Source organism: Onychomys torridus, chromosome 7 (assembly GCF_903995425.1).
Source record: "Onychomys torridus chromosome 7, mOncTor1.1, whole genome shotgun sequence".
NCBI lineage: Eukaryota > Metazoa > Chordata > Mammalia > Rodentia > Cricetidae > Onychomys > Onychomys torridus.
This window is the reverse complement of record NC_050449.1, coordinates 72,649,218-72,664,044: the sequence shown is the minus strand read 5'-3', so window position 1 is coordinate 72,664,044 and position 14,827 is coordinate 72,649,218. Positions and strand designations below refer to the sequence as shown.

Here is a 14,827-nt window from a genome sequence, read left to right as displayed (position 1 = left end):
TCCAGTGGTGAGATTGGGTTGCATTCAACTGAGTTGTTGGTCAAGGGGGTCCCATGGAAATCCCAAATAACCCCGGCTACTGCTAAGACAAAAGGTTGCTCTCCCCAAACTGACACTAGGACCCTATTGTTGAGAACAATACACACACAACTCATTGAACATAGAGAAGGGGAGCTGGTGCCTACATGGAGCCCTCATCTCTATCACTACACTCCAGACTCTTTGGCACAGGAAGCTACTCTGCAAGCTACTGAAAGAGAAATGTGGACACCAGCACACCCACAAAATCTTGGTCTAGAATCTGTCCTGTCTGCAAACTATACTAAAGCAATGGTGGCACAGAACTTAGGGAATTAGTCAACAAATATCTAGTTTGAGTTAAGGCTGCATGAGAGGGAACTGATGTCAGAAACTGCTTTGGTAACCAAGAACAAAAGACTAGATAACCCAGAGACCTAGGGTAAAACCCAGCACTTCTGGTACAAAACAAAACAAAAATCAATAAAATGACTCATAATGATATTCTGCTATACTCATAGATCAGTGCCTTATGCAGTCATCATCAGAGAGACTTCCTCTGGCAGCAGATGGGAACAGATTGAGAGACCCACAGCCTGAAATTATGTTGAGAGAGTCTCTAAAGAGAAAGTCTCCATCAAATCCCTCCCCTCAGAGCTCAGAGAATCCCCCAGAAGCAGAGGTGAAAAGACTGTAAAAGCCAGAGAGAATAGAAGACACCAGGAGAACAAGGCCTACAAGGATCTACACCAGGTCCTCTGCACATATATAATAGCTATTAACTTAGTATTTCTATGGGACTCCTGGCTGTGAGAACAAATGGGTCTCTGACTCCTGCCTGCTCTTAGGACCTACTTCCTCCTGTTGAGTTGTCATGTCCAACTTGATATGATAGTTTTTGTTTCATCGTATATTTATTTCATCTTATTTATTTTATTATATCATGTTTGATTGTTATCTCTTAAAAACCTGTTATTTTCTAACAAGAGATAAAAGAGAGTGGATCCAGAGGGGAGGGGAGGTGGGGAGGAACTAAGGGGAGTAAAAGGAGATGAAACTACAATCAGAATATATTGTATGAGAAAAGAATCTATTTTTCTTTTCTTTCTTGTTTTTTGTACTTCATAACACTTTATTAAGAAGGAACCTACATTAGTACTTCTTTGTAAACAATGATGGCAAAGAATAAAAGGAAACACACCAGGGATCATATGTAGACAGGAACTTATATTCTTTATATAATCAACATGTAATATTTAAGCAAAGTTTATTCCTTATTAAGCAGACATTTTTGCATGTACTTCCTTCTTTTTATCTTTCTGAACTCTTATCATTTGTTTAACTTTAGACAATTCTGCCTAGATAGATTTATCTCCTGGAGCTATCTCCTGTGGCTTCTTAAGATCAGCCAGTGCTGGGCCGTATTCTTTTCATCTTTGCCATCCTTGCATTTTGTGGTATAGTGCTTTGGTTTTTGACAGGTCCATTTCAAGAGCCTCCAAACAAATGCCAGTTGCTCCCTGCTGGTTTGACATCTTCAGTTGCAAGCATCAATATTTAGTACACAGCTTAAGGGTATAGGTTGCAGTTTGGATTTATCTGCTTTGTCAATAACAGCCTTTGAACTACCCATGTACATTAAAACCTTTGGGTATTTTTAATAGCTACCTCCCAACTCTAAGATTTGAAAAAGGTAGTTCCAATATTTTTAAGTCTTCTGTTACTAATAAAATTTTATCTACATCTTTTAAATCTATATCTGCATCCTTGAGGAAATTTGGATGACTGTCACCAGAGCCATCTTTGGGGAATGTCCCCAGTCATCCCCTTCTTTCAATTCTCCACATTCAGTGACAACAGTTCGGCAGGTTTTTCACCATTCACTTCTATATTTTCAAGAATCCATGCCACATAGGGTCCTTTAACTACTTGTCTAAATACTACATTTCCCATCCAAATTTAGAGTTGGAATCATTGTGACAAAGAACTGAGAATCATCTGTATTGGAGCCTGCATTTGCCATGTTCAGCAAACCCTCCAGATCAGGCTAATAATGAAAATTTTCATCTTCAAAATGTTCATTACAAATACTTTCACCACCCTTGCCCTTCTGATTTGAGAACTGTCCACCCTGAATCATGAATTTCTTAATAATTCAGTCGAAAGGGCATCTTCCATAAATGGAGAGATTTCCCAGTTGTGGATCCAGTGCCCTTTCTCCTGTATACAATGCATGAAAATTTTCTGCAGTTTTAGGAACAATATGTGCAAACAATTCTAAAATGATTCTGCTACCACACTCCTAGCTAATGTCCATGTCAAAGAAGACATGGGTTCTTGAGATTGGAAGGCTTAGCTGCTGAAGAGAGGAGCAACATTGTCAACGACAGCACTGGGAAACAGGACATGGGTACCTTGAACACAAGAAGGGCTCAAAGAATCTATTTTCAATAAAAGAAAAAAATTTGGAGGACACCAAGCACCAAGGAAATAAGGCCTTCTACACACAGCACCATAAAAACTCACAGAGACTATGGCTGCATGCACAAGCCTGTATGGGTCTGGGTCAGATGCTTTCTCAGTGCTGAGGGGGAAAGTGGACAAAGCCCCTAGCCCTAACCCCAAGACTGTCTTCAACTGGTAACTGGTAGCAAATGAAAACTTAGTTGTATTTTTTTCCAAGAGAGTCTCATTGGGTTTACAAATCATTCTTAAAGGTAGGCCACATGTACTGTGGAATAATCCTTCCATATACTGTGTGAATATATGTAATTGGTGTAATAAGCAAGCTGCCTGGTCAATAGCTGAACAGAATGAAGTTAGTTAGGAAAGCCAAACTGAGAATGATGAAAAGAGGAACGGGAGAGTTAGAAGAGTTGCCACCAGATGGAGAACAAGTCAGCCACACAAAATGGGACAGAGGTAAAAGGCCATGAGCCTCAGGGGGCAGCACATACATTAATAGAAATGGTTTAAGTTGTAAGGGCAAGTTAGTAACAAGCCAGAGCTATTGACCAATTATTTATAATTAATATAAGTCTCAGTATGTTTGAGAGTGGCTGTGGGATGGGAAAACTCAGCCTACACCCATGTTTAGCAGTAGATAGTCAACACAAAATGAACTCAATAGTATTTTGAGGTTTCCCTCTCATATTATTTTTTCAGGGTATCATTTTTATTACATTAAGGTCCTGTGTGTGTGTGTGTGTGTGTGTGTGTGTGTGTGTGTGTGTGTGTGTGTAGTGGTTTCTTGTTTTGTGTTTTTGTGGGATTTCTGCATGTATGAACATGTGTGTCTATGTGTTTCTTGTGCTTTTTTCTTTGTGTCTTTTTCTTTTGATTGTTTTGTCCTATTCCAGTTTGTTTTATCTTACTTTGTTTTACTACTATTCTTTAGATGCCTTTTTTCTACCAAGAGAAAGTGTGGACATTTGAATGGAAGGAGAGGTAAGGAGAATCTGGGAGGAGTTGAGGGAGGGGAACTATACTCAGAACGTATTTTATGAAAAAAACTATTTAAAAAAAAAGAAATACAATGTTATCCATCATGGAAATTCAAATTAAAACTAATTTGAGATTTCATCCAACTCCAGTTAGAATGACCAAGATTAATTTTTAAAAAAAAATGACAATAGATGCTGGTGAGGATGTAGAGAAAAGGGAATACTTATTCATTGGTGGTGAGAGTTTAAACTGGCACAGCCATGATGGAAATCATTGTGGAGGTCTTCACACCAAAAAGATGAAAATAGATCTATACCACTCGGGCACAGACCCAAAAGACTATATACATCTTATGGCAAAGCTATTTGTTCATTCATGTACATTGCTGCTCTAATCATAAGAGCCAAAATACAAATAGTTTAGATGTCTATCAGCTGATCAATGGATAATGGATGTGGGACATTTACATAATGGAATACTATTTCAGCTTTAAAAAGAATGCAATTATGAAATTTGTAGGTAAATGGATTGAGTAAAAAAACAACTGTGAGATATTGTGTCCTGCAAAATATAGTGCACCCTAATAAACTTATCTGGGGTCAAAGAACAGAACAGCCACTAGATATGGACTCCAGAAAATGGTGGAACACACACCTTTAATACTAGCATTCCAAAGACAGAAATCCCTCTGGATCTCTGTGAATTCAAAGCCACACTGGAAACAACTAGGCATGGTGACACACACCTTTAATCTCAGGAAGTGATGGCAGGAAGCAGAAAGGTATATAAGGTATGAGGATCAGGAACTAGCCTGGTTAATCTTTTAGGCTTCTAGCATCAGTTCAGCTGAGATCCATTTGATGAGGACACAGAAGCTCCCAGTTTGAGAAAACAGGATCAGCTGAGAAGTAGACAAGGTGAGGTCAGCTGTGGCTTGTGTCTGTCTCTCTGATCTTTCAGCATTCAACCCAATACCTGGCTCTGGGTTTGTTTTTTATTAATAAGACCTTTGAAGATACATGCTACAAACAACCATACTTTGGTAACTCAGACACAGAAAGACAAACATTGAATGTTTCTCTCCTATATGGATATCATCTTTTATGCTTTTGATATATGTATTTCACTTGAAATACTCACAAATGTTTGGTAGCTAGTAAGATACTGGAGGGTTGTCTTCCAAATAAGGAGAAACAGAACATAATTTTATTGAGGGATAAAAGTGAAACCCTAACAAGAGGATTAAATGGGTAGAGTCAGGGTAAATGGGAGAATATGGGGAGAAATAACTTACACTAAAGGCCTTTTGAAAAGACATATGGAAAGTAACTAGTGTAGAAGCTTCCTAAAACTAGTTTACATGAAATTATCATATAATTGGGGAAATAATATCCCATATCCTACCAAATAAACCCACAGTACCAGGAATGAGTTGCCTATTTTTAATTTTTCAAATGGATCTCAGAAACTCCCAAATCATTACAGATATTGCCTGTGTTGTTGGTTACCCTATATAACATGACACTAAGACTCTATTGCTAAAGACTCCATACTTATTTCATAGAAAATGGAGACATCTAGCTGGTATTCCAGTGGACACTTCACCCATATTGGCTGAGGTCCATAGTGCTGAAAGCTGCTACTGGAGGAGAAACATGTTTCCATCATCACAGAAGTGACTCTTAAACCCTCATCTGAGAAGCGCTTCCTTCAGCAGATAGTAACTAACACAGAAACCCACAACCAACCAGTGATCAGACAATAAGAGACTTCGCAATGCTCAGCCCTAAATGAGATTTACAATTTATATCACTTTTGAACATTTACAACTTATTTTAAATTGTTGAAACTTTATATCTATGTCAAAAATGTACAACATGCATTTAAAGACAACTGTTCAAAATTGCTTTATGAATTATTGGCAATTATTCTGAAGACTACCAGGCCACTTTACATACATACATATATATATATATATATATATATATATATATATATATATATATATATATATATGTTACTTTTTAAATTTATTATGCTTGTGTTTTAATTTTACACATCAGCTATGGGTTCCCCTGTCCTCCCTCCTCCCGCCCCCACCCCCACCTCCCCCCCCATCCCCTCCCCTCCATTCCCATCTCCTCCAGGGCCAAGACTCCCCCGGGGATTCATTTAAACCTGGTGGATTCAGTACAGGCAGGTCCAGTCCCCTCCTTCCAGGCTCAGCAAAGTGTCCCTGTGTAGGTCCAAGGTTCCAAACAGCCAGCTCATGCACTAAGGACAGGTCCAGGTCCCACTGCCTGGGTGCCTCCCAGACAGTTCAAGCTATTCAATTGTCTCACTTGTCCAGAGGGCCTGATCCAGTTGGGGGCTCCACAGCTTTTGGTTCATAATTCATATGTTTCCATTAGTTTGGCTATTTGTCTCTGTGCTTTTCCAATCTTGGTCTCAACAATTCACACTCTTACAGTCCCTCCTCTTTCTGGACAATTTAACTCCTGGAGCTCCACCTGGGGCCTGGCTGAGGATCTCTGCATCCACTTCCATCAGTTATTGGATGAGAGTTCCAACACGACCATTAGGGTGTTTGACCATCTGATCACCAGACTATGTCAGATCAGGCTTTCTCTCGACCATTGCCAGTAATCTACAGTGGATGTATCATTGTGGATTTCTGGGGACCTCTCTAGCACTTTGCTTCTTCCTGTTTTCATGTGCACAACTGCTCAAAATTGCTTTGTGAATTATTGGCAATTATTCTGAAGACCGCCAGGCCACTTTATATTTTAAACATTTACTTTATTTCATTATGTGTGTGTGTATGTATGTATGTATGTATGTATGTATGTATGTATTTCTGTGTCTGTATAAAGTAAGTACCTATGTGTGTACAGATACCCATGGATACTAGAAGAGAGTGTTGAATCCCTTGGAGCAGGAATTAATTGTGCTTACAAGCCTTCTGATGTGGGGTGTACTGGATAGCCATCCCAGCATTGGCCTGGAAGTTCCAACCCCCATTGAGGCTTCGGTAATGGTCATGCCCAGAGAGGGAGGGCGGAGAAGGAAACGGAAGACAGAGGATCGAGAGGAGGTGGCGCTCGCTTGGTTCGGGGACGCTGGACGCTGGACGCTGGAGGTAGACAAGAGCAGAGTTCTCCAGAGAACACCGCCGGACTGCGCCATACCTTTGCCAGACCCTGCAACCTACCCCTTCATTGTAAGTTACCGCACAAAATAAACCTCCCTTTTAACTACGTGGAGTGGCCTAAATAATTTCACCATTAGTGGGGGCTGAAATCTTACCTCTTGTCCTCACAAGTGAACAGCAAGCACTTTTAAATGCTGAGCCATTATTCAACCCATGGATTTTGTATATCTTTAAAATCCTATGCTTCAATAGATTCTTTTGTTTTCCAGTTTAATATTTTTTACATCTTCACATATAAGTACTGTATCAACATCATTTCCAGCAATCTCTCTTTCACTGACACTCTCCTATGCCTCCCCTTAATTTCTCTAAATTCACAACCTCCTCTTTAATTATTGTTACACACACACACACACACACACACACACACACACACACACACACACACACACACACACACACACACACACACACACGCATGTCTGCTTGAGATTGTCAGGGAACTCATCCTTGAACAATGCTGATTCTCCCTCTCTCAGGTCAGTAGAATCCAGAAAGATTTATTTACTTATTTATTTTTTAGAAAAGATCATTATTAATGAACCAAAACCAGGGTGTAGGAAATATTCAAAGCATGTTCAAAGTCCATGACTTTAGATAGTGTGAACTTAATTTCAACCTTTCTGGGATTTGTGATTTCTTTGATTTGGAAACTCTAAAGTAAAAATCTGGATTATATTCCTAGTCTCTGACACAAACTAGATCACAATATGGCTCAGAAATTCTTTTGATTGTTTCTGGTCAGAATTCTTTTGTTTTTGAAGGGGGTGGCATTTTCATGAAGCTCCCAATCTTCAGCATCACACTCTTGCAAAAATAGAATAAGATGTACTAAGAGTTCATTTCTTGCAGCAAGAATTATGTGTCACAGCCTATGCTAGGTGTTAAGATCCATGCTTGGGAAACTGGCTTTTATAATAAATGTGAACTTGTCCTGCTTGCCATACATGAAAAAACTTCAAGTGGGCATCTAGGAAAGATGTTCTCCCTTAGCAACAGGAAGAACCCTATAAAGGAAAAGGCCTTAGAACCCCTTCTTACACCATTTCTTTGAATCCTACTTTAATTGAATATTTGATTGCAATAGTTCCCAGCACTGAGAGGAAGCTAGAGCTTGTTGATTGTAATAAAGCAGAAAAATAGAAAGTGAGACAAAGTCTGCCTAAATTTAAATACTACTTCTCCAATGAGCAAATGTTAACTAGCAAACATAGGCCCTGTTCACAGACATGATAGTGACACAGACAACAAAAACAGGACTTCATTTCTGTTCCTCACTACTCTACATAGTACAGCAAACTCAATCCATCTTCTTTCTGTGTTTCAGAGATGCTGGCTTGTTAACTTTCCTTTTCTGCTGCCCTGTCTGTTCATAGGGTCCGTGTTTACTTGTTGACATTCTCTCAAGAGAGAAGTCATCTGTCTAGGTAGACTTTGTCTCACCCTTACTTAGATCCCGAACATTACGTCTTTATCAGCAGTTCATAGACCATGTGTGTTGAAAAAAAAATCAAGAGGAAGATGACTCATCAAGATTTTAAGAGTGCCAAGAAAAAAAATATATACTAATTACTTTAACTTGCTTTTGTCCTTTATTTTTCAAAATTAACCTTGGCTTCATCTGCTATTCCCTTGCATTAAGGTTGAAGGGATGGTAGACATGTAGCTACTCATAAAGTACTTTATAGATGTAGAAAAGGATTCAGATTACTGCTGAAGCATCTACAGCAAGAGAGTTATTTATAAAGTCACCTTTTTTGAAAGATTATGTTCAATCCAGTATAGAGAATGAATCTGGAGGGAAAAGAATATACAAAAGAAGCCCTATTAAGAGGCAACACCAAGAAACCAAGTGAGAAACTATTAGTATTTTCACAGAGCAAGTGACAAAATTGACAGAAACCATAATTAGCCAGTCACTTAGAAGCCATTGCTAATGAGTGTTTTGTGCTATGTGTAGGCTCAATGGGCTTAGGTATCCGAGGTAGGGTTACAGTCATGCATCATCCAATGAGGCTTGAAAGCCAACATGAATCTGTCAATTCTGATTCATCTGGAAATTGTTCCTTTTGTGCTATGGTTTAGGCCATGGCATGTGTTCTTCTTCTACAGCATAAAACCACTCACAGACAACTGGGAAGGGAGGGTAGGCCAGGAAAATGAAGTTTTCAAGGTTTTAAAGTTTTTGGCCTTTTTTCCTTACAGATGCTTATTTTCACAGCTCATTGTTCCTCAGGGAATTCCTCAGGGGAAAGAAACTGACAGAAGATGACTCATACATGAAGAAGCTAGTGTGGGTACAAACTGCAATGATGCAGAGTGTGAGCTTGGGAACTGGAATAGGCAACTGGAATATTTGCTAGCACTGTTATTTTAACAAATTAACAGTATTTGCCTTTTCATTTGTAAAGTGCAGATAATTGCACCTAAGCATCATAAAAATTACGACAAAACTAATAGCATAATGTCATAGATACATAGTAGATGCTAACAAACGAACATGGGTCTCTTTCCTTCTCTAAACTACTACCAAGGTGCTGATAACTTGCCAATCACCCTATAAAATGATTTCATACTGACCTTCCTGACTTATTCCTTCTATCCAAGAGTCTCCAAACTTTATATATGAATCGGAACAGCCAATGGTAATGTCAAGTTCTGTGCTGAGCGATTAAGTGCTGCCCACAAGATTGTTTGAATGTTGGGAACTCACTTAAACAAAGTTAACAACATTCCTCTACATCTTGTGTTTACCTAGTTTTTGTTGTTGTTTATTTTTAATCATTTTCTCTAGTGTTTGATTTTTCTTGTGTTTACATGTTTATCATGACTTAAGAGCAACTGGCTAGAGTGTGTGTGTGTGTGTGTGTGTGTGTGTGTGTGTGTGTGTGTGTGTGTGTAGTCTGTGTCTGTGTGTCTTCCACATACCAGAAGTATGTAGTAGGCCATCCAGATTCATGTATGTGTATTCTATGATGATGACACACCACACACAAAATCACCTAATGATGCATTAATCAGAAGGTGTCACCATCCCTAAATGATACATGACTGTATTACAGTTGCAGGGATTCAGGAAAGGCTGACCAATGTAGTTTCAACAGGAGGATTTGTGCCATGATTATGTAAACTTGAAACAAGCTGAAGTCATGTGACAGGAAGAAACCTCAGTGGAGAAAATGTTTTCATAGTATCTGATAGGCATACCTGTAGGGCATTTTCTTAATTGATGATTGACTGAGGAGGACACAGCCCATTGTGAGTAGTGTCACCTCTAGGCTGGTGATCCTAGGTTATATAAGAAAGCAGGCAGAGCAAGCCATGGGGGGCAAGTTGGGAAGCATCATCCCTTTATGGCCTCTGTATCAGTTTCTGCTTATGGATTCCTATCCTGTTTGAGTTTCTGCCTTGGCATTTCTCAATGAAACGTTGTTGTCTTGGGGTTTCTATTGCTGTGATGAAAGACAATGACCAAATCAACTTGGTGAGGAAAGAATTTATTTGACCTACACTTCCACAGCACTATTCATCATCCAAGGAAATCAGGACAGAAATTCAAGCAGAGCAGGAAGAACTTAAGAATGGATCTTCTGGAGGCATTTTCTCAATTGAGGTTACTTCTTCTCAGATAACTTTGGTTTGTGCCAAGTTGACATAAAGCTATCCAGCACACCTGTAATTCAGGATATGGAAGCCAAACAACCCTCTCCGCCTGAAGTTGCTTCTGGTCATGGTGCTTCATCACAGAAATAATAATCCTAGCTAAGATACTCTGTCATTCACACATTTGTCATTAAGATAGCTGTCAAAGCACTTGAGATTTTAAATCTATCATTCAACCTATAGTGCTGTGGGATGGTCTTTCTGTATGCTGTGAATATATGTTGCTCCCATTGGTTAATAAATAAAGCTGTGTTGGCCTATGGTATGAAGGGATAACACCCAGGCAGGAAATCCAAGCAGAGATACAGAGAAAGGGCAGAGTCTGGGAGACGCCTTCCAGCTGCCCAAGGAACAAGATGCCAGCAGACCGGTAATGCCACAGCCTCATGGCAAAATATAGATTAATAGAAATGAATTAATTTAAGATGTAAGAGCTAGCTAGCAATAAGCCTGAGCCATAGATTTAACAATTTGTTATTAGCATTAAGCCTCTGAGTGATTATTTTATAAAAACAGCTGTTGCCAAAGCAAGACCAAGCGAGATGGAGAATCTTCAGTCAACACTACAGTGAACTGGAGTATAGTAGATATGTATGTTTCACAATTAATCTTTATGCTCTATCAATTCTTTTATTTAGTCCTCATGGCAGAAAATGCTTAGAGGCATGGTAATCCTGAGGAGTCTCAAGGTGCTGTCAATGTAATAAAGCATATTGTTCTACAGTAAACTTTCTCTTAAGCTACTAGGAATCCCCTTTAAAAATAACAAGATGACTATACTATAGAAATACAGGAACTAGTAAGTCAATAATTACCAAGTAAAGTATATTTTGCATAGTTGCACTGTGCTTTTCCATGACTGACAGCACAATATGTCTTTTGTGCATCATATGATGACACTTACAAAGGTAATGAGTGGCTGTGATGGCTTTAGGCAATAGCCTTTTCAGTTCCACTGTGATTTTATGGGACTCCCATCCTATATGCCATCTATCACTGATGGGCACAGTGTTACACAGCTGCAACACATGACTCTATAAGAAAGTTTAGTAGAGTTTACAATTCAGCATGCAACATCTTCACTTCTTTTCTGCCTATATACGTGAGTATATCCTATTGCTACCGAGTCCTTCAGACCCAGATTGCTTACATTTGGGAAACTCTTACAAAGTAACTACATTCTATTAATATGACTGAGTGTCCTGAAGCTGCCAGCACTGAACATTCCATATAAGGTGATGAATGACTTTCTCTCTTCTTCTAAACCCCACTCTTTGGAGTTCAAGACATGGTGACCTTCAAGGCTGATGATGTGGAGCTCATTCTGAGCTTTTGTGTGCTTTCCTTCAAGCTGAAAACTGACACTGCTATCCACAGATGAAGATGAGTTTAGAGAGGAAAGTGTACTAACACAGTACATAGAGTATTTGTTTTCACTATCAAAGACTGAAGCTCAGATCTGGAAACTCATGTGCTGTCTTCAGGGGACAAAGTAATGAAATTCAAAGTCTCCTTCATCTGCACCGGAATGGAACCCCATTGGAGCAAGACAGATTGAGATGGAGAGCAGGACCTAAGTGTCTCCTTGTTATTCCTCTTCTTCACATCTCTGTATCACTCTCTTCAGCTATCCCACCCTTTGAGTTGTCGGAAGAGTCACACGAGGATAGGACAAAGAGTCACCAGTATTCCGTGTTGTCTTTGAACTTGACATGGCCAATTTGCATCCCTCTATTTCCTTTTCTTTATTTCTCCTTTTTCTTCCCCTTCCATGAAATAAAAGCATTTCCTCTCAGAAACTGTCTCCACTACTGTTGTGGTTAGTCTCCTGTCTTGCCTTGGAATGTATTTTGAAATGCCAGACAAGATGACTCAGGGTGGATGGGGGGAAACGTCTGCAAGTCTCTTGGTCTCACATAGTGTGTGAAATAGAATACTATTCAGAAGAGTGTGTTTTGCCAAAGTAACTGGAATAATGTGCAGATAATATTTTCCACAATCAAACACAATACCATAAGGACATATAAATGATGAGTATGAGCATGAGAGTGTCCACAATGGCTTAATTTGTTGAATGAACACGGATGTGGGGTGTCAAAGTTTGGCTAGACGCTCTGTGCATATTTAGATATTGGAGGGGAAAAAGAGAACTTGCTGTAAGGAATGAAACCCAATGAAGAAATACGTACTTAAGAGGCCTGTGCTTTTCATTAGTGAAAATAGGCCCTTGAGTTCTGCCGATGTAATACTGAATGTATCATTTAGTATTTGAACTTATGCCACTGTTTTCCACTCCAGCATAGAAACTCAATAGTTTCAGAAACCCCTTGATCTTGGCCTCTTCTTTTCATGCTTCAGAAGCAACAGTTCCAGGCAGGGTGGGGACACAAAGGGACCAGGGGCAGGGAGAGGCAAGAGTGCTTGGGGTGGAGGGATGACTGAAGAAAGATGAAGAATCAGTTTTCATACAAAACATTGTTTGTACAAGTTTTTTTAATTGGCGGATAAAAATTGCTTACAGAGATAGACTTTATTACTAGGGGAGAAAACTCATAATGCAATAACTGGTTTATATGGTTATTTATTCAACATATTTATATTTTTAATATTTTATTAAAATATTTTAATGTCAAATTTCCACAATTTAGTTTCCTTTTCTCATCCCTACTAAAGTTATTTGGGAGAGGGTAAAAACAGTATGTTTAAGTTATGAATCATATACATTGAAGGACATGATAATTGTAGCTCTTTCAACATCATTTTGTTATTGAGGATCTTAAGAATCCTTGGTAAATCAAAATATGCTCTTAACTTGCATCATGTGAAGATTCTAGAGTCCTTAGATGAGCAGGAGATCCTGACATCTTACCAGGGATGTCTGGGGTACTTTCCACCATGGTCGGGCAAATGACAATCCTTGGGTCAACAGGCAGGAAGGGTGAGTCTTCACTTAATAGTCAGTAAAATTAAGGATTTGGACTAAATGTCTTTTACAACATTTAAAATATTATTTTCCATTGAAATTCTACTGTTTAGTGACAGTGTAGTGATATGTCCTTGCGTTCTCCGTTCTTCTGCACTGAGGAATGAATCAGTCTCCACAGAATCATTCAGGGTTTTGTTTTGTTTTTCTTTATTCTTTTTTTTTTGTTTTGTTTTGCTTGGTTTTTTTCTCCTTTTTTTTTAACTATATTTGTGTTTTAATTTTACACATCAGCCATGGGTTCCCCTGTCCTCCCCTCTCCCGCCCCTGCCCCTACCCCCACCTTCTCCCCAGCCCCTCCCCTCCATTCCCATCTCCTCCAGGGCCAAGACTCCCCTGGGGATTCATTTAAACCTGGTGGATTCAGTACAGGCAGGCCCAGTCCCCTCCTTCCAGGCTCAGCAAAGTGTCCCTGTGTAAGCCCAAGGTTCCAAACAGCCAGCTCCTACACTAAGGACAGGTCTCAGTCCCACTGCCTGGATGCCTCCCAAACAGTTCAAGCTATTCAATTGTCTCACTTATCCAGAGGGCCTGCTCCAGCTGGGGGCTCCACAGCCTTTGGTTCATAATTCATGTGCTTCCATTCCTTTGGCTATTTGTCCCTGTGCTTTTCCAATCTTGGTATCAACAATTCACACTCTTACCTGTTTCAACAGGTCCCATTGATTGATTGTTTCTCTCAGTGTCTCATTCAGTGTTTGAAATCACCAGAATGGAATCAATTCACTTTATTGGGTAGGAAGGTCTGTTAGTTAATTTGATGTGTATTCTTAAAACACTCTCAAATCTTTCATGGTTAGTTTTGGCACACAGAAAAACAAAACCATACAAACAAACAAGCAATCCACCCAAAAAACAAACAAACACAATACTACCTGCTGTGTCAGCAGACCAGGAGGGAAAATTCTGAGTTCAGGCTATAGTTCTTGACTGGAAGTGAAAGATCATGTCTAGATATTTGCTTAATGATTCCTAGAAGGATTGAGAAATTACTTGAAGAACAGCCATGGTATTCTTGTTTCAAGAGGGAAACACCAGCCAGGTCACAAGGGGCTACCCTGTCATTGGGTCATTTGTGACCAGTCTTCTGGATCATAATACTCAGAACAGGGATCCCTGAAGACAAGAAAATCCTCCACCAAAAGTCACATCAGACTGTTCTGCCTATCTTCTTTCTATAACTTTTCTCTTTTCAGAACACTTAGAGGATCAAAGTGGCCAGACAGGACTGAGCACACATGTTCTACTGATAGCCTATTGATGTTCCAAGTCTTCCATTGCCTGTTTAAACATAAAGACTTGAAGACTGGATGCTCACTGGTGCACGTAGTTTGCCAAAAACAACAACCACCAAAAACAAAACAAAACAAGCAAAAAACAACCCTCACTGATTAGTGAGTAAATATTGCAATGGCCAAATCAGGGCTTATGCAAAAATTTAAAAGCAAACTATGCCAGGGCACTTCTGTGTGTTCAGGTAAAATCTAGACTTCAATAGAAATATAATG

At 39.4% G+C, this 14,827-nt stretch overlaps 1 pseudogene; it reads right to left on the bottom strand.

The window, feature by feature from the left end:
* Window positions 1-1,295: 1,295 nt before the first annotated feature.
* On the bottom strand, window positions 1,296-2,426 carry LOC118587617 (annotated as a pseudogene).
* Between the last annotated feature and the right edge of the window lie 12,401 nt (window positions 2,427-14,827).